The 20,010-nt window shown below is 47.7% G+C and overlaps 1 protein-coding gene and 1 pseudogene across 1 annotated transcript in view; one reads left to right on the top strand and one right to left on the bottom strand.

Moving 5' to 3' along the window:
* TTC33 (tetratricopeptide repeat domain 33) overlaps positions 1-20,010 on the top strand; it is a 711,292-nt gene that overhangs the window by 27,736 nt on the left and 663,546 nt on the right. The window lies entirely within an intron of this gene.
* LOC138295288 (protein KTI12 homolog) lies at positions 10,024-19,623 on the bottom strand (annotated as a pseudogene).

Below are 20,010 nucleotides of genomic sequence, written 5' to 3'. Positions count from 1 at the left end.
TCTTTGTCCTGTTCAGCGGTGCTTGCCCTGTTCAGCGGTGCTTGCCAGGGCGGTCTTTGCCCTGTTCAGCGGTGCTTGCCATGGCGGTCTTTGCCCTGTTCAGCGGTGCTTGCCATGGCGGTCTTTGCCCTGTTCAGCGGTGCTGTCCATGGCGGTCTTTGCCCTGTTCAGCGGTGCTTGCCCTGTTCAGCGGTGCTTGCCCTGTTCAGCGGTGCTTGCCATGGCGGTCTTTGCCCTGTTCAGCGGTGCTTGCCCTGTTCAGCGGTGCTTGCCACGGCGGTCTTTGCCCTGTTCAGCGGTGCTTGACTTTGCTGTCTCTGACCTGTGCTGCGGCGCTGTGTGCCATGGCGGTCCCTCATTGCCCAGCGGGGCTGTGGCTGCCGGGGCCCTCCTGGGCACTGACTCTGGTGGTGGTCTCCTGACCAGTGACGATAGTGCTGCCCTCCTGGGCACTGACTCCGGCGGTGGTCTCCTGACCAGTGACGATAGTGCTGCCCTCCTGGGCACTGACTCTGGCGGTGGTCTCCTGACCAGTGACGATGGGGCTGGTGGTGGCGTCTTGGGCAGCGGGGAGGATGGCGGCCTTCTCCGCCGTGCTGCTCTTCCCAGACTTTGGAGACTTCTTCTGCCCCTTCACCACCTTGGGAGGTGTCACAGCTGACTCGACACTCCCCCCGGGGCCCTTGTGGGCGGCTTTGCTGGCAAGTGTCTTCCCCCTCTCCCGTTGGGCACTGTCCAACTTCTGGTGCTTCACAGGGGGTGGACTGGCAGTGCTTTGGCTCCGTGTCACACTGGCTGCCCTGGTGCCTGGTGCACTCCACATACCTCAAATAGGCATCACTGGTACGGAATCTTTTTGGCTGAGGTGCTACTACGGGACCTATGAATTGGAGGGGGGGGTGATGGGACAGAGGTCAAGGTTGCTCAGGAAAAGTTTCTGACGAACACTGGGACGGGTAGCTGGAGGGGGTCTGGGAGTGGAGGAAGAGGAGGTGGTTGTAGGAGGTGTAACTTTTGGTGATTTGGGTGCAGGTGCATGTTCTGGAGGCTGTCGTGAGGTGGATGGATGTTGGGTGTGTGTGTGCCCGCGTTTGTGTACTTTGGGAGGGGGCGTCACAGACACACTGGGAGAGGACACAGGGGACGTGTAAATGGTAGTGGGGGTGGTGAGTGCAGGTGAGCGGGGTGTGGTGCTGGGTGTTCTGGTGCGAGTCCTAGTGGCTGTTGTGGTAGTGCATGCAGGTGAGAGTGTAGACGAGACTGGGAGGGAGGAGGGAGACGACGAGGAGGGGGACACAGTGGAGGCAGTGGATGTAGCTGTGTCTGTATGTGGGTGATGCTTGTGTGAGTGCCTGTGGGATGTGTGGTGCCTATGTTTGCCTGAGCTGCCCTTGTGTGTTGAGGTGTGTGCAGGCTGGTCTGATGGTGTGCTTGGGATAGGTTGAGGTACACGGGTTTGGGTCTGGGTGGAGGAAGTTGGAGGGAGGAGGCTAGACACAGGGACAATGGCTGCCATCAGTGCTGAGGCCAGAGATTGCAGGGTTCGATGATGGGCAGCCTGACCAGAATGAATGCCCTCCAGGAATGCATTGGTGTGTTGCAACTCCCTTTCTACACCCTGGATGGCATTCACAATGGTAGACTGCCCAACAGTGAGTGACCTGAGGAGGTCAATGGCCTCCTCACTGAGGGCAGCAGGGGTGACAGGGGCAGGGGCTGAGGTGCCTGGGGCGAAGGTGATGCCCACCCTCCTGGATGAGCGGGCACGGGGCGAAGGCTGAGGGGCTGCTGGGAGGGCGGTGCTGGTAGGGGGGGTGGCGGCTGTACCTGTAGAAGTGGGGGGCACAGATGGTGCCGCCACCACAAGGGAGCTCCCATCGGAGGACGAGTCTGTGTCGCTGTTTGCTGATCCGCTCACCGCCGTGAAGCTCCCCTCGCCCTCCGTCCCACTGGTGTATTCGGAGTCCGTGGTGTGGTACTCCATGGCCATGTGGGACGCAGCCTCCTCGTGCTCCGGTGCCCCTGTACCTCCGCCTGATGATGCTGATGCACAAAAGAACAGGGAGAGCACAAAAAGGGGTGGGGAAACAGAAGAAAGACATGTTGAGTGCATGGCTTACCGCTGCCGTTGGCGGACAATACAGACACAGCTGCCCCCTGCACTACACCGTGCTCTTGGCCTCTACAGATGCAGTTCCTGGGATATGGCCTACTTGCCTATGAGTGTCATCTGCCCACATAGATGACACAGGGGCATGTATACCTGTTTTTGGCAGTCTACAGAGGTGGGGTGGAGTGGCACATTGCCTGGATTACGGAGGGGCCTAGCCTACGGAACTCGCCATGGCCTAGGGAAACCCACAGCCCTCCTCCCCCACCCAGACCCCTCCACTGCGCGCAAAGTCATGAGAATGTGAGTGTACTCACCCCCTTGTGTCTGCTGTGATGCCCTCATGCGCCCTTCCAACTCCGGGTAAACCACCGCCAGGATCCGGAACATCAGGGGGGTCATGGTGCGACGGGCACTCCTCCCACGTTGGGAGGCCATCCCCAGCTGAGCCTCCGCCGTCTTCTTGCTCCAGCGGCGAATGTCCTCCCATCTTTTACGGCAGTGGGTGCTCCATCTCTGGTGGACCCCCAGGGTCCGGACTTCCTTGGCGATGGCACGCCAAATATCCTTCTTCTGGTGGGCGCTGACCTACATGAAATGTACATGGGAAGAAGAGAAGTCATTAACAACTGCACCGTCAAAGTGAGTGGCCCACATCCCTACCCTTGCCATGTGGCACATGCATTCACAGTCCTTCATGCTCGCATAACTCTGCCCCCTTCCTACTTACATCCAGCCCTCTCCACCCAGGCATAGCCCATACAACTTGCACCCTATGTACTCACCTGTTGGTCTGGAGGACCGTAGAGTAGCGTGTACTGGGGAGGACCCCGTCCACGAGCTTCTCCAACTCCTGTGTAGTGAAGGCAGGGGCCCTTTCCCCAGACGCACGTGCCATTGTCTCTTCCAGACCGAGGTCACAGCAGCACTTGCAGTGTAGGTCCTCTTCTGTCGAAGATCAGGTATCGAGTGATTGAACAGATAGAAAATGGGGGTCACGTCCGCGGCGGTGACATCCGCGGCTGTGCGTATCATCACCGCCGGCGCACTTCGTCATTGGTTCCTGGGACCCATAGTGTCCAATGTTAACCAATGCAGCATTGCGCCGCGGTCTTCGACCGCCTACCGCGATGGTGTACAACGCCAGCGCAGTTACCTCACATCCCATTGTCCCACTTTAGAGGTCAGGCATCCGCCATTTCAGGGGCCCACATGGCTTCATTTACAACTGCGTCACACATACCTAGGCCTGAACTCAACACACATACAGGAAGATTTTTGAATTTTGTGTCGTGTTCTGTGTAGCTGTGGGTACATACCTCAGAATTAGTTGACTCTGTGGTCGCTGTTGTCCTTCCTAGGCACCGTCAGCTGGGACATGTGAGGAGATGGCGGAAACCTCCGGTGTACCGACCGCTGGTGGACCTGTTGACAATGGAGGAGTGACATTTAATCATCACCTACAGGTTTGACCGTGCCACAATCCAGGAACTGTGTACCCAGTTGGAGCCAGATCTGATGTCACCAATCCGCCATCCCACAGGTATCCCCCCTCAAGTGCAGGTGATGTCAGTACTCCATTTCCTAGCAAGTGGGTCATTTCAGACAACAGTGGCCATGGCATCAGGGATGTCCCAGCCTATGTTTTCTAACGTATTGTCCAGAGTGTTGTCTGCCCTGCTGAAACACGTGAGGAGCTACATCGTTTTTCAGGTGGAGGATTTGGCTACAGTGAAAGGTGACTTCTATGCCCTGCGACACATCCCCAACATCATAGGTGCCATTGATGGGACCCATGTGGCTTTGGTCCCCCCCCACAGGAGTGAACAGGTGTTCAGGAACCGGAAGAGTTATCATTCCATGAATGTACAGATGGTATGTTTGGCAGACCAGTACATCTTGCAGGTAAATGCTATGTTCCCTGGCTCAGTGCATGACGCCTACATCCTGTGGAATAGCAGCATCCCTTATGTGATGGGTCAACTCCAGAGGCACCGTGTGTGGCTATTAGGGGACTCTGGTTACCCCAACCTGTCATGGCTATTGACCCCAGTGAGTAATCCCAGGACCAGGGCAGAGGAACGCTACAATGAGGCCCATGGGCGGACTAGGAGGGTGATCAAACGCACCTTCGGCCTCCTGAAGGCCAGGTTCAGGTGCCTCCATATGACAGGTGGTTCCCTATTCTACTCACCAAGGAAGGTGTGCCAGATCATCATCGCCTGCTGTATGCTGCACAATCTTGCTTTGCGACGCCAGGTGCCTTTTCTGCAGGAGGATGGTCCAGATGACGGTGTTGTGGCAGCTGTGGAGCCTGTGGACAGTGATGAGGAGGAAGCAGAGGAAGAAGACATTGATAACAGGGACTCTGTCATACAGCAATATTTCCAGTGACACACAGGTGAGAACAATTTTTTTACTGTTATATTTACTTTCACACTTCTACCTCTATCCTGTCTGTCAATTTGAAGCAGTATTTGCTAACTGAGTGGTACATTTCCATTACGGTTTCACAGGTGTGGTTACCTACGTGTGTCATCTGCTTGCATCCTTCATGGGCTTGTGATGTGTTACATAGTATGTTGACATTACATTTTCGAACGGATTTTGTCATTGTCATAGATAATACACATTTTCAAAATCACAGACTGACTCCAGATTGTTTTGTGGTTCAAGGGTGTTTATTGAAGTGCTAATTATTGGAGGGGGTGGCAAAATGGTGATGGGTGATGGTGGAGGAATGTCCATGGCAGAGTCCAGTCTACTAGTCTCACAGGTGCACTGCTCATATGGGCATAGGAAGTGGAGCTGGGGCAGTTCCAATCTGTACAGGGTAACAAAGTGGGACAATGGGATGACAATCACGGTGGTCTCATTTCTTGGCGGGAGTCTTGCCATCGTGTTCTGTCCTGTTCCTGGATCTCAGGGACCGCTTGCGGGTGGTTGTCCGTCTCCAGGGGGTGGGATGCTGGTGTGGTGGTCCTGTGGCGGGGCGTCCTGTCCACTAGCGCCGGCGGAGGTGGTGGGCAGTTCATCGTCCAGGCTAGTGTCAGGGGCCCCTTGGAGTGCCACGGTGTCCCTCATGGTCTTCTGTATGTCCTTCAGCACCCCTACGATGGGGCCCAGGGCGGAGCTGATGGTTCTGAGCTCCTCCCTGAACCCCAAATACTGTTAGTCCTGCATGCGCTGGGTCTCCTGAAACTTGGCCAGGACCATAGCCAACGTCTCCTGGGAGTGGTGGTAGGCTCCCATGATGGAGGAGAGGGTCTCGTGGAGAGTGGGTTCCCTGGGCCTGTCCGCCCCCTGTCGCACAGCAGCCCTCCCAGTTCCCCTGTGTTCCTGTGCCTCCGTCCCCTGGACCGTGTGCCCACTGCCACTGCCCCCAGGTCCCTGTTGTTGTTGGGGTGGTGGGTTATCCTGGGTTCCCTGTAGTGGTGGACACACAGCTGATTGACGGGTCCTGGGTACGGAGGTATGGGCCCGCTGGGTGGGTGCTGCGCTGGTGTTACCAGAGGGTGGAAGGTAAGTGTTGGGCTGTGCCTGTGCGAGGGGAACCGACTGTCCCAAGGCCCACGATGTTCCGGGCTGGTCATCTGGATCCAGTTGGCCAGAGCTGCTGTCATCACTGTGGGCCTCTTCTGTGGGTGGGGTGGAGATGTCTGGACCCTCCTGTCTGGTGGCGTTAGGTAGTGGTCCTGCAGGGGTGCAAAAGCATGATTATTGCATCTGTGTGTCTCATGGTGTGCCCCTGTGCTAGCATTCCTGTGTGGGGGCTTGTGTGATGGTGGTTGAGGGGTTGTAATGGGTATGTGTAGTGGGCATGCTTTAGTGATGGGTGTCCATGCTTTGTTGTGTCATGCAGGGCTTGGTGTTGGGATGTGTGGTTTGTGTTACTAGTACATTAGTGAGGAGTTGGAGTGATAGGGGAGGGGAGAGGGTGGGGGTGTGTGATAGCATGAAGGTAGGGTGGGGGATATGATAGTTAAGATTAGACTTACCAGTGTCCATTCGTCCACCGACTCCTCCGAGGCCCTCTGGATGCATAATGGTCCAGACCTGCTCCTCCCATGTTGTTAGTTGTGGGGGAGGAGGTGGGGGTCCGCCGCCAGTCCGCTGAATCGCGATGTTGTGCCTGGAGACCACTGAGCGCACCTTCCCCCGTAGGTCGTTCCACCTCTTCCTCATGTCCTCCCGATTTCTTGGGTGCTGTCCCACTGCGTTGACCCTGTCGATGATTCTCCGCCATAGCTCCATCTTCCTAGCTATAGAGGTGTGCTGCACCTGTGATCCAAATAGCTGTGGCTCTACCCTTACGATTTCCTCCACCATGACCCTGAGCTCCTCCTCCGAAAAACTGGGGTGTCTTTGGCGTGCCATGGGGTGGTGTAGGTGATGTGTGTGGGGTGTATGTGGTGATGAGTGTGGTGATGTGTAGTGGTGTGTGGTGTTTTGTGCGTGGATGTTGTGTGGGTGATGGTGTTGTGTGCCTCTGTGTGGTGGGGTTGCCTATTGCTGTGCTATCTCTCTGTCGCCTTCGTCTCTAATTTTTTGTCGTTGGGGTTTGTGGGTGATGTGGGTGTGTGTTTTATATTGTGTTTGGTGTGTGGGAGTGGTGTTTGTATGTGTATCAGGTGTGTGTATTTGGAATTGTCCAATGTGGCGGTGTTTTGGAGATGTGTGTGTATTTTGAGCGCGGCGGTGTGTACCGCCAATGGAATACCGCGGTTGAAAGACCGCCGCATGGATTCGTGGGTCGTGATAGCATGGGCGTGTTTCTGTTGGCGTGACGGTGGAGGTTTTGTTTTCGCCAGTTTATTACTGACCTTTGGTGAGGCGGACTTGTGTGGGTTTCTGAGTTTCAGCGGATTCCGAGATGTGTGTCATAATAGCTGTGGTGGAATTCCGCGGCCGCGGCGGTGTATTGGTGGTCTTCTGCACGGCGGTAAGCGGCTTTTACCGCCAATGTTGTAATGACCCCCAATGTCCTCAATGAAAGAGTACAGCCGGGCAACTCAATATTGACGAGAAAGCCCAAATTGTGGAGGATGGAGACTACAAAGCTCAGGTATTCACAGAGGGTTATTGAAGATTTATGGATTCAAAGGAAATATTCTGGCCTGCAATTTGGTTCATAGAGCACAGCGGTGAAGCATCATGTGGGCAGAGGACTGGCCAAAAGGAAGGAACCAAAGCTGATTCAGTTGGTGCTTCAGTTGTCTGTTAGCGCGTCTGACCTTAATAAGTAAACTTACAAGGGGACACGAATAGGTCGATGAACCTTTTGACTCGCAATTAAGATGTTCCTACCATAACTCCGGTACTTGCAAATCAATGATCAATAACCAATACACAATATTAATAATCAACAACAATCAATAACAATATTATTCAATGGAGTCAGTAATTGTCACGCACCATGACCTTTCAGTCATGAATAACCACACCTTTTAGTAAAAGTTAGAATATTTATTTCCCTATATTAACAATGCTAAGGTCATGTAGATTAATCTCAAAATCAAATGAAACGCATACAGAAACAATACTGGCTCTCCAAAGCGGCGGACGAAACGTAATCTAATCAAAGCTTGAACTACAACATATTCTAAGGTTACGGAGCAAATTAATAACAAAGTCAACTGTGTCAAAGTGATTACATACATTCGAATTCAGCAAAGAAATTCATCAAACATTATTTCCTATTAGTACAATTTTATTAGTGAGGATCCTAAGCTAACATCAGATTAGCATTAGCATGTTGGGCTTCATGCAAAACAATTTAGTAACAGCAATTTGGAAAATGTCTAACTATGGCTCTATCAAAACAGTGCAGTTCGTACCTAGAAAGGAAAAGCAAATAATACCTATCCTCAGTGTGGATCAGCAAGCAGAGTCAGTCTTCGTCCTCAGGACATCAGTCGATCAGCAAAGCATCAGGATTCAGCATCAAAGTTCAGAAAACGCAAAGTCTTTAAGCATAAAAGTTAAGCATGTCTCTTGTCAGGACGCAAAATGGGCAAGAATGAGCTACAGCAAATGTAGAATCCTGGGATAAATGCTGCTTTCTTCTCAGTGCAGTTCTGTTAAATTAAAACTATATCCCAAATTTATATTGGTCAGTTAATCAATCGCATGTTCACACTTTATCCAATAAATTAAAACTTCAAATCTATGAATTCTACCATTACTCCGGTCACATGTCATTGATTGGTTGTCCTGCAATGTCCTCATCATCCGCTTGTCAGGTAACAATATTGTTGTAGCTTCCACTCCACTTTGAATGCTCTCTGTGTTTTATGCCCAAGCTGGAAGAGAAAATTAAAACTCTTGGCAGGGAAGACTCCGCCATCCATCCTTATAAGGCAGTTGAATAGCATCAGATCGAGTAGTGGTAAAGTCTGTTTTTAATAGTGCTTGAAAATATGACAGGTGACTTGTGAAGATCCAAAGCACTATAGTAACAACAAGTATTGGCTTGTAGAGGAGAACTCTGAAACGGCTAGGACACAGCACTGTAGAATGTGGTTGAGGTGCTAAATATTTAGTGGGTAGTGGGAGGAAAAGATGGGACTGGGCACAAGCAACTGAAGGATACGAAGCAGGTCTGGGGGCATCAGACAAGAGTCTCAGGCAGGCATTTATGATTATGGTGTGGTATTAACTCAAAGAGGTATTTAGAGGGAAGGATCCAAATACTTAAGCTAAACGGGGGAGAGAGAGAGCGCAGGTCAGACTACTAGTGATTGGCCAGGGGAGCCTGGCAGACCCTGTGGGAGACTAGGCTTGGGCTCAGGGTAAGCGAGTCATGCATGGTGAAACACAAAGTGTAATAGCTGATCAGTTAGGTTACTTGAGCAGGAATAGAATACAGTGAAGTTAGGGAACTGGGGAAGACAGGGAGAAGAAGGAATGGGCAGCTTGGGGAAACATTGGGTGCACTTAACATTACCAGTGAGCTCCAAGTGAAGAAAGGAAGGAATGGTACTCTTACAGTGCAACTTCCACTCAGAAATAAATGCCTTTGAGACAACATAGTAAAAGACGCCTTGAGCATTTTGAAACATGTCCCATGTCCCACTCTGTTGCTTGCTGCCTGCCTCTCGGTTGACAAAGTGAGGTGGGGGCTTGGTTCCCATTCATCTGATATAGTTGTTTTTTTTGCTCCTGGCAAGTGCTTCCTGGGAGCTCCCGCCGTGTATTAGGCATGTCAGTTAACCTGGACACTGTTAATCTCTAGCTGCCTGATTTAGAGCCCCCCCATCCTCTCACACATCACTTTGTCCCTGCTGCTTTGTATGAGCCAATCTGGACGCCCTTGAAAACTGTTGGAGCCATAGATGCCAACAGACCCGATTCAGACAGGAGACTACAGTTTTTTGAAGTCAAAAGCAGATTTATTTTAGCTCTCCCACTTGAAAATGCCTCTGCTTCAATGAAAGTATACTGGAAAATACAGTCCCCCGATTTATTTATTTTTTCTTTTTAAATCACCCTCTTTATAATTTGAAACTGTTGGCATGTATGATTGAAGCCATATTGAGGCTTTGACATATTAACAGACATTTTCACTGAATTGTGCATTGCTTACAATCGGTGGAAGAGTTCATGGGCCTCTTGGCCTCCTTACTATTTTCCCTTGTATGTTTTTGGCCTACACTGCGTGCACCAGGAGTCCTGCTAGATTTATCCAACTATTCCATGCAAACAAGGGTCAGTCTCACCTGCAGGGCCGTGACCTGACCAATGCCCCATCTCTCTTATCTTGCCACATATTTACCACAAGCACTTTATTTTTGGTCTTCAGAGCCTACTACACAAATTAACACATCTATTCCTCTGGACAGTCCCTTGGAAAGTGAAAAGTTACATGAGCCAAACCCAGGCCACTTCAATGTGAATCTGTCAAAAACATATTTTTATGTTTTTTCATTAGCCCCATGCTTCATAATCAAGTCTCCTGGTACACTGGTTTTCTGCCCATTTAGAAATTCTGTCACAACATCTTGCATGATTTTGTCCCGCTTTTGCATGCAATTTGTGGATGAAAGCAGTTGTATTTGGGTCGACTGGGTGGGAGGATGGGCTTTCCAGTGAAAAGTGGCATCACAGATATAAAAATAGCAGCATGTCGTCTTTCTTCATAGTGAATACAGGACTGTCCCAGCGGTTCCTTGAATCAGGGGCTTCGAAACGCTGTGCAATTGGATCGGATAGTTCCTGCAAGTACTGGTTTCCAGGCTTTCTGGTGTTATTCCACGGGATGCTGATTTCAGGTGCGATCAGGCAGTGAATCAAGCTGTGAGGATTCTGTGTATTTTTTTCCGAACAGCACAACTTGTATTTGTAACATTTTATGTAGTTAAGGGAGCCCAGGATTACTACATCCTCCTTGTTCATCTTCCTTTCAACTTCAGCTTGCAAGGCTCCTCTGACTTCTCTCTTTTTTTGAAAATCTGAATACACTGCATTCCTGTCCACTCATATAAACTTGTCACCCGTCACAGGACCTTCCTTGACCCCGCTTGTGAAAGTCAATCCTGCAACTTCCGCACTAGCTTGGTTACCGTAATTACCTAGGAAAAAGCGCATTTACGAAGATTTCAGATTCCTATCTGAAATAAGTGGCTTGTGAGTGAATCCTCATGTCCAGGGTGTCGGGCGATACAAATCCCCCACCCCTGTTCTACCAGTCAGTTCTCATGAGAACCTTTAGTTATGAGCACATTTTGAACAATGCAAAATGGAAAATTATAGTTTAACTCTCAAGGACAGCCATTTATTAAACATTAAGAAATACAGCTTTGACATGAAGCCTGGCAAGTAGGCCAAGACCTTCGCTATGTTAAGGCCTACAATTAATAAAGCTAGAACATAACACATAACCTTTAATATGACATATTACTACATTAGTCAAACATATATTCAACATTTCACAATATTAATCTACTAGTAAGTACACTTTGTGAACATTGGCGGCCACTCTTCGTAATCACATTTTCAAATGCATGCATTATTTTTCTACATTATTATATTTTCCAAACAAACCCAATTTTCAGAATACATGAACACTCGTTAATAATTTTTATTTATACACCTCGGCTAGCAATCCCTCCTCTGATGACTAAATGTCTCACCACATTAACTATCACCCACAATTTTTTGCATCAGCTAAAATTCTGTCAACTCAATCCCTTCATATTTTTGTTTCCCTTTTGAATTTTCCCTGTACAATTTTTCCCTTTTCTTTTCTTCCCTCCTCTGATTACTCTTTGACCTCTTCAATGTAATCCTTTTGCATAATTTACACAATCCCAATATTCTAATTACACAAACCACAATAATTAATATTCCCTGCAAGATTTTCAATAGAATCCCATTCCAAATGTTGCTGAACCAATTTCCCACTGATGCAAAACCTTTGCCAACCTTTTCCCAAACACCTGGTTCTTTCAATTCTTTCAAATCAGCACTTTCATTAGTCAGATTAGTAATTAAGCCTCTAATTTCTTTACTATTATCAGGAATATACGAAGAGCAATGTCTAGAATTAATCATTCTACAGACTCCACTATCCTTTGCCTAAAGCAAGACGATTCTGAAGAGTCCTAGCTCTGTCAGCAGCTAACTCAACATCTATCAGGAGTATGGCTCCTAAAAAGTTTGTCAGCATGTTATCCACAATAATAGACAAGTTTCAAATATTTATCAAATTCAGAATGACTCCCACTGAAGGAGTCACTGCTCCAAATATATCTCCCACTGTACCAGAAGAGGACTCCCTCCTCTGTGTCATATGATGTAATTCAGTCACTTTCGGAAACTTCTTCAAATCATCCATTTGATAAATCTTTGGGAAAACTATCCCCCAATAACATGTCCGATACCATCCTCTTGGAAGACGGTAATAAGCACTAAGACCACAGATATAATAAATTCAAGGAATCGCCGGGTCCTGTCCATTCAACATAAACATCCATTTACTCTGAAACAAAAACACATGCTTGCATTCACTTGTTCCATCAAATTAAGAGTCAGTACATGATTTAAGCCTGTATAAACAAAGTTTCCCTACCTGTTGCGCATCTAAAGCTAATTTCCCTTGCGTTTTAATTGCACTATAAGCATAATCATTCCTGTAAGTCTTTTTCTCCAAGCCTTTTTCTAACTACTTCTTCAATGCCTTTCTCCTGTCATCTGTGTGATCTAAGAAACCTTTCTCTAAAGGTGTAACCAAGCATGTCAGATTATTCCTGTGCGCATAAGCTGTGCCAAACGTCAATGTAGGTTCAAAGAACCCTCTAACTATTACTATGTCATTATTCCTAGCGACTCTACTCCAATACCTAATTATAGGAACCAACAAAAACACTATATCATAGTTTGAATAAAAGTACTGGATGTACTCCTGATTATAAAACCTTGTTAGTAGCAGGCTACAACGTATCCCGTAAGTTAGTAGCAAACTATGATATGTAACTCCTTCCTTAACTGATGAAGGAATCTGCGTAGCACATAACAATTCTTTGCATCCATCGTCTTAACTTACGCACCCAATAAGTGATAGAAGACATTAGAAGAAAGTTCTCCATGCAAATACCTCTCATCTAACCTAAACCTATCTATTGCTGTTAGTGCAGTAGTTGTCTCAAAAGCAGAAGTATGGTTGGATTCACTCTTATCAAGAACAGTGATACCCACAATCAACACCACAAACAATATCCCACACATAATCGCCAATCCAGTGCTCATATATTTACACCGCCTAGTATTTCTACCCTGCTGGCTAATGTGACTCATGATCTTTAAAGAATCAAAAAGAAATTTAGAAAAACTACAACAAAAATCAAATACAAAATAACTCTTCTTTCAGCAGTTATTTACAGCTTTCAGTCTCACTTCCAGGATCCCTTGTCAAAATCGGTAAGCAGCTTTTCAAAATCAGGTTATCAATGTCTCTTCTGGTTACTTTTAACAGTCTCTTTCTCAAGATTTTCTCTCAGATTGCTTCAATAGTTCAGTTCATCAGCTTCCTTCAAGTGCCAAAATACTGACCTGGAATGTCTCTATCAAAACAAAAAGACAAAAACTCTTGCTTCCACTCACTTGTAGTTACATACACCCATTCAGGACCTGCGTATTTCCGACTTGCTATTCTCTTTCTTTTCAACTTTCGATCACCATGCAATTCTCCTTCACTCAGATCTTCTCTCCTTGTTGTATCTAGTTCTTCCTCGATTGTTACCTCAACAACCACTTCCTTTTCTCTTCCTACTTGCGACTCCAGCCACTTATCTCCCTTCAGTGGACCTATTGTCAGTGTTCTCTTCAGAGTAAAATTTGAACCTTCTCCTTGATCCGTGGTGTTTTCTCTTGACGGACCTGAAATCGGTTCAGGAGGAGTCAGATCACAATGGCTTTGATCCACCTCAACTCCTTTCTCCTGTGGGTCTTGCAATTGCTCGGTTTGTCTCTCAAGATTGCTGCTTCTGGGAAAACCCTCCTCTGACTAGGCTGTCCTGCTGTCTCAATTGGGATAGGCTCTCCCTCACCCTCTTGGAGGTCTTCTCCTTTGTCTCTCACAGGAGTGACTGAACCGGCCTCAACGGGCTCTGATCCGGTTCCTCTTTGTTCTCTTTTTGGCCCTGAGACTTGTCTCGCTGTTGTTGGTACGCTCAACAACTCTTCTTCCTCATGATCCAGTGGACATGCCACTTTCTTCGTATGACTCGCATGAATCCAGTTCGGAATCCCAGCGCACTTCACAGCTGTGGTAGTTGTCAGAACTACCTGATACGGTCCCTTCCAACAAGGCTCCAAACACAATTTCGTCACATGTTTCCAAACCACAACCCAGTCTCCAGCTCTCAGATTGTGCCCTGGGTCATGGATCGGTGGCAGTGTGGTGGCTTCCACCTGCTGAGAGAAAGAGCGAACCACATCAGCCAGACCTTTGCAGTAGTCCAACACCATATCATCTGTAATGTTGACAAGTGCATTTGCACGCACCGCTGGCAACCTCATGGCTTAGCCCATAAGGATTTCATGCAGCGACAATCCTGTCTTCCTGTTGGGTGTGTTTCTCATTGACATCAACACTAAAGGCAGTGCGTCAGGCCATTTCAAATTCGTGGATGCACACATCTTTGCAACTCTTGACTTCAAGGTACCATTCATCTGTTCCACTAGTCCTGATGCTTCAGGGTGGTACCTAAAATGCAACTTCTGCTCAATGTTCAATGCTGCACACAGTAAATTAATTACTTCATTGTGGAAGTGACTTCCCCAATCTGATTCTAAAGAGATCGTAAACCCGAAACGCGGTATCAGTTCCCTAAGCAGTAGTTTCGCTACTGTGAAACTATAATTTCTTTGTGTAGGGTAAGCTTCAATCCAGTGACTAAAAATGCAAACAATCACCAACACATTTCTCAAACCTTCACATACAGGCAATTCAATAAATTCCATCTGCATTCTGCTGAATGGACCTCCCGCTCTTCCAATGTGGCTCAAATTAACCACTGTCCCTTTTCCCGCATATAGTTGTTGGCAAATGACACAATGACGGCAAACTGCTTCAGCAACTTGTCTAAACTTTGGGTTGAAACAATCGAATCATTGCATCCCTCCCAATATGTGCTTGACCATGATAGTACCTAGCCATTTGAGACAACAGATTATTTGGCAAAACCAATTGGCCCTCTTCTGAAACCCACAGTTCATCTGGTCTTTGCATGCATTTCATTTTGCTCCATGAACATTTTTCCTTCCTGTCAGCATTATTTTGCAACATTTTCAATTCCTCCAAGGTGTCAATTACTTTCAATGCATAGCTTGGACATGTTTAATCTTCTTCAGATAACAGTTCCCACTTGTCTTTAAATGATATACAGTTCAGTGCGCAGAACCTTGCAATTTGATTCGCATATCCATTTCCCAATGACACAAATCTTGCGACTTCAGATGTGCACTGCATTTCACCACAGCAATCTTTTCAGGCATTTTAATAGCATGTAACAATTCTTTAATGCTTTCACCATATCTCACTGGTGAACCAGAAGAGGTCATGAAACCTCTCTGTGACCACAACTGGCCAAAATCATGAACTATCCCAAATCCATACTGTGACTATATGTATAGATTGTAACTTTCAGATGCTCAGAAACATGGCACGCTCTAGTAAGGGCTACCAGTTCCGCTTCTTGGGCAAAATACACTCCTTGAATCCAAGAAGCTTCCAAAATACCATTAATTGTGCACACAGCATATCCTGCTCTCAGTGTCCCTGCATTGTCACTTAGAGAAGAATCATCAACAAAGATAATTTGGTCATTTTCTTCCAATCAGTTATCTCTAATGTCAGGTCTCAGTTTTATGCACAAATCAGTTACTTCAAGACAATCATGTTCAAAATCGTCCACTTACTCAATTTCTACATTTTCATTTGGAAGTAAGGTTGCCGGGTTCAGCACTGACCATCTTTTCAGTGACACATTTGGTCACCCTAGAATACTTGTTTCATATTTGGTCAACCTCGCACCAGTCAAATATTGTGTTTTCGTCCTTGTAAGTAGAATCTCAATAGAGTTAGGGACAATTAGTCAGGGGATGTCCCATCACAATGCCTTCGCAATGTGTAAGGCTCTGACCAACTGCTGCAACTGCACGCAAACAACCTGGTAAGGCTGCTGCAACTGGGTCCAAGGTAGCTAAAAAATATGCTACTGGGCGGTTTACACCTCCATGGACCTGTGTCAAGACAGACAAAGAACATGCATCACGCTCATGACAAAACAATGTGAAAGGTTTTGTGTAATCCGGCAATCTCAACGCTGGAGCCTTGCACAGACTCTCTCTCAATTCATTGTATGCTTTCATTTCAGCCTGGTCTAACACCATAGGATCAATGACTTCCTCATGAGTCAGCTTCTGCAGTGATCTCAAAATGACCGAAAAATTTGGAATCCATTGGCGACAATAGCCTACCATCCCTAAAAACATCCTGACATCTCTCTGTATGGTCGGGGGAGTTATCTGCAATATGGCTGTAATCCTTTCTCTGGATATCTTTCTTGATCCCTTGTCAATCTGGTGACCCAAGTATTTCACTACTTTCTGGCATTACTTCAATTTAAGCGGAGACACTTTGGGGGTGATTCTCACCCTGGCGGGCGGCGGAGGCCACCCGCCAGAGTTCCCCCCTCCAAAATACCGCTCCGCGGTCGAAAGACTGCTGAGGGTATTTTGGGATTTGCACTGGGCTGGCGGGCGACTGCCAAAAGGCCGCCCGCCAGCCCAGTGCAAATCATCCTTCCCACGTGGACGCCGGCTCAGAATTGAGCCGGCGGAGTGGGAAGGTGCGACGGGTGCAGTGGCACCCGTCGCTTATTTCAGTGTCTGCAAGGCAGACACTCAAATACAAAGTGGGGCCCTCTTACGGGGGCCCCACGACACCCCATACCGCCATCCTGTTCCTGGTGGGCAAACCGGCAGGAACAGGATGGCGGTATGGGGTGTCAGAATCCCCCATGGCGGCGCAGCAAGCTGCGCCGCCATGGGGGATTCCCAGGGCAGCGGAAAACCGGCGGGAGACCGCCGGTTTTCCCTTTCTGGCCGCGGCTGAACCGCCGCGGTCAGAATACCCTGTGGAGCACCGCCAGCCTGTTGGCGGTGCTCCCTCCAACCCTGGCCCCGGCGGTCCATGACCGCCGGGGTCAGAATGACCCCCTTTGTGACCATTCTTTCCTAAATGGTTCAACAGGGCAATCGTATCATACTTGCACTCGTCCCTTGTTTTGGAGGCAATCAGCAAGTCATCAATGTACTGCACCAAGGTCGATTGGAAAGGCAATTCCAGCGACTCCAAATTCTTTTTCAAGATCTGATTAAATATGGAAGGTGACTCTGAAAACCCTTGAGGAATTCTGCACCAGCAGTAAACTCGATCCAGAAATTTGAAACAAAAGAAAAATTTACTATCTTCATGAAGAGGCACAAAAAAAAGAAGGCTTGCGACAAATAAATGACAGTGAACCACTCATTGGACCACTCATGGAGTCTGAAACATTATCACAACTGGATTTGGCACCTTTGGGCAACATTTGACCACGATTTCATTTATTTTCCTCGAATCCTGGACAATTCAAACTTTCCCACAGGGCTTTTGCAAACCCATTATTGGTGAATTGCATGGACTGCTCAATACTTCCTTCAGAACCCCTTGCTTTACAAAGTCTGCAATTATCTGTGCAACCTTCATAAGGACATCTTGCGCCATGTGGTAATGCGGAAGTTGAGGAAAAACTTCATTCGGCTTTACAGTAACGTTAACTAGCTCAACTCCCTTTATCAGACCTACTTCCTTTCCTGTCAAATCCCACACTTTCTCCTTAACTGTTCCAGGCAATTCAGGATAACGCTCTTTCACTGTGAACAGCGGGAAAAATTCAATCAGAGGGTACTCCTGATTTGTGTTCTCACTTTCTAACTCCGGGGCTTGGTCATCTTCATCATCACTATTCGTCTGAATCTCAATTCCGTAATTTGAACAAGTAATCGAACATTTTGTTTTACTCAGCAAGTCTCTTCCCAGTAGAGATACCGGACTTGAATCACAGACTATAAATGTATGCAATCCCTGAAAGTTGCCAATTTTAACTTGAACTGGTTGTGTAATCGGGTTGGTCAAATACCGATTCGCTACTCCTACAATCTCAACTGTTCTGTCTGAAAGGGGCAATTTCTGCACTTATTACTGTAGAGCGTGTAGCTCCCGTGTCAACCAAGAATGAAACTCTGTGACCCATAACCTTTCCCTTCACATAGAGACCTCTTTGATCTACTTCTAAGGAAGTGGCAAGCACACATAGCTCCTCATCTGAACTGTCATTCACCCAATCATCCTTTCTTCCATTCTCACTGTGTAACTGGAATTGGTGCATTGTGTTATTACTTTGGTTAAGCCTCTGACCTGTGACCTGTTGAGAAAGCATCATCTGTTGCTGTTCCATTTGGGCTTGCAGTATTTGAATTTGCCTTCTAGGTACCATGGGAACCTGCTGTTGCATTGGCTGCAATTGCGACATTTATATGCGTGGCATTTGCACCTGCTGCATGGGCTGAAAATTCTGCATTTGGTTCACATTATTCTGAAAATTTGGATTAGGACCTCTCACTGTCAGCCCTTTCATGTTCTGGAATGAACTGATGTAATTACTCTGCTGAACGACAGCTTCCTGCACCATCATTTGGCACCTTTGGGCAACATTTGACCACGATTTCATTTATTTTCCTCAAATCCTGGACAATTCAAACTTTCCCACAGGGCTTTTGCAAACCCATTATTGGTGAATTGCATGGACTGCTCAATACTTCCTTCAGAACCCCTTGCTTTACAAAGTCTGCAATTATCTGTGCAACCTTCATAAGGACATCTTGCGCCATGTGGTAATGCGGAAGTTGAGGAAAAACTTCATTCGGCTTTACAGTAACGTTAACTAGCTCAACTCCACCTAACGACTCATGGTGGCCCTCCGTCCTCGGACCCCCACCCACCCCTGCCAGCCACGCAAGAAACCTCGGCTTCATCCTGGACTCCGCCCTCACCATGTCCAAACAGGTCAGCGCCGTCTCCTCCTCCTGTTTCAACACCCTTCGAATGCTCCGCAGAATCTTCAAGTGGATTCCAACAGAAACCAGAAAGACGGTGACCCAGGCCCTCGTCATCAGCAGACTTGACTACGGCAACGCACTCTACACAGGCATCCCAACCAAAGACATCAAACGCCTCCAACGTATCCAAAATGCCTCCGCCCGACTGATCCTCAACATACCCCGCCGAAGTCACATCTCCCCTCACCTAAAGGAACTCCACTGGCTCCCGGTAGACAAGAGGATCACCTTCAAACTCCTGACCCACGCTCACAAGGCACTTCACAACACCGGACCCTCCTACCTCAACACCAGACTCAACTTCTACACTCCAACACGTCAACTCCGATCCGCCAACCTCGCCCTCGCCATCGTACCCCGAATCCAGCGCAAGACATCCGGCGGCAGATCCTTCTCCTTCCTCGCCGCCAAGACCTGGAACTCTCTCCCCACATCTCTTCGCCAGACCCAGGACCTCCTCGCATTCAGAAGGCTCCTCAAAACCTGGCTCTTCGACCGCTAAACCAGCAGCGCTCCCCCCTCCCCCCCCCCTCAGCGCCTCGAAACCCTGATGGGTACATAGCGCGCTTTATAAATACTATGATTGATTGATTGATTGATCATTGGACACTCCAGTTTGAAAAATGTCCAACGGATCCACAAACGTGACATGTCAATAATCTCTTCATTCCCTGCACATCATTCTGAACCCTTACAGTACCTAAATCTGGACTACAATTCATATTTCCTCCACGACCTCGACCTCTCATCTGGGGCTGAAACATCATGTTTCCCAGCTGCTGCTGCGCCAACTGTTGTGGAAAATTCCCTTGCACACCTGTTTGTGCTGCTTTAATCTGCATCACCATCGCCTTCTCTTTCAGCTTTTTCTGCTTCAACTCAGTCTCATCACTACAGTATTTTGCATACTGCAACACCTCATCAATCGGCTTTGCTTGTCAGCAAACGAAATGACTCTTAATCATCTGGCTAATCTCAGGTCTCAATCTTTCCACAAATCTGAACACAAAATGGAACATGTCTTTTGACTCAATTGTTTCTATACCACTGTAATGCTTGAACACCTGCAACAATCTCTCATAATACGCATGTATCGACTCCTTTGGTTCCTGAGATGTCCTGTCAATACTCTGCCAATCAATATTCTTGGGCGAAATTCTCATTTTAAAAAATTCAGTCACCTTTTAGTAATATTTCATTACCTCTGGGGATGGTCACCAATATTCTTGTCTCTC

The sequence above is a fragment of the Pleurodeles waltl genome, chromosome 1_1 (genome assembly GCF_031143425.1).
Source record: "Pleurodeles waltl isolate 20211129_DDA chromosome 1_1, aPleWal1.hap1.20221129, whole genome shotgun sequence".
In the NCBI taxonomy this organism is placed as follows: domain Eukaryota; kingdom Metazoa; phylum Chordata; class Amphibia; order Caudata; family Salamandridae; genus Pleurodeles; species Pleurodeles waltl.
The sequence above is the reverse complement of the archived record's forward strand: the minus strand, read 5'-3'. Positions and strand labels throughout refer to the sequence as shown.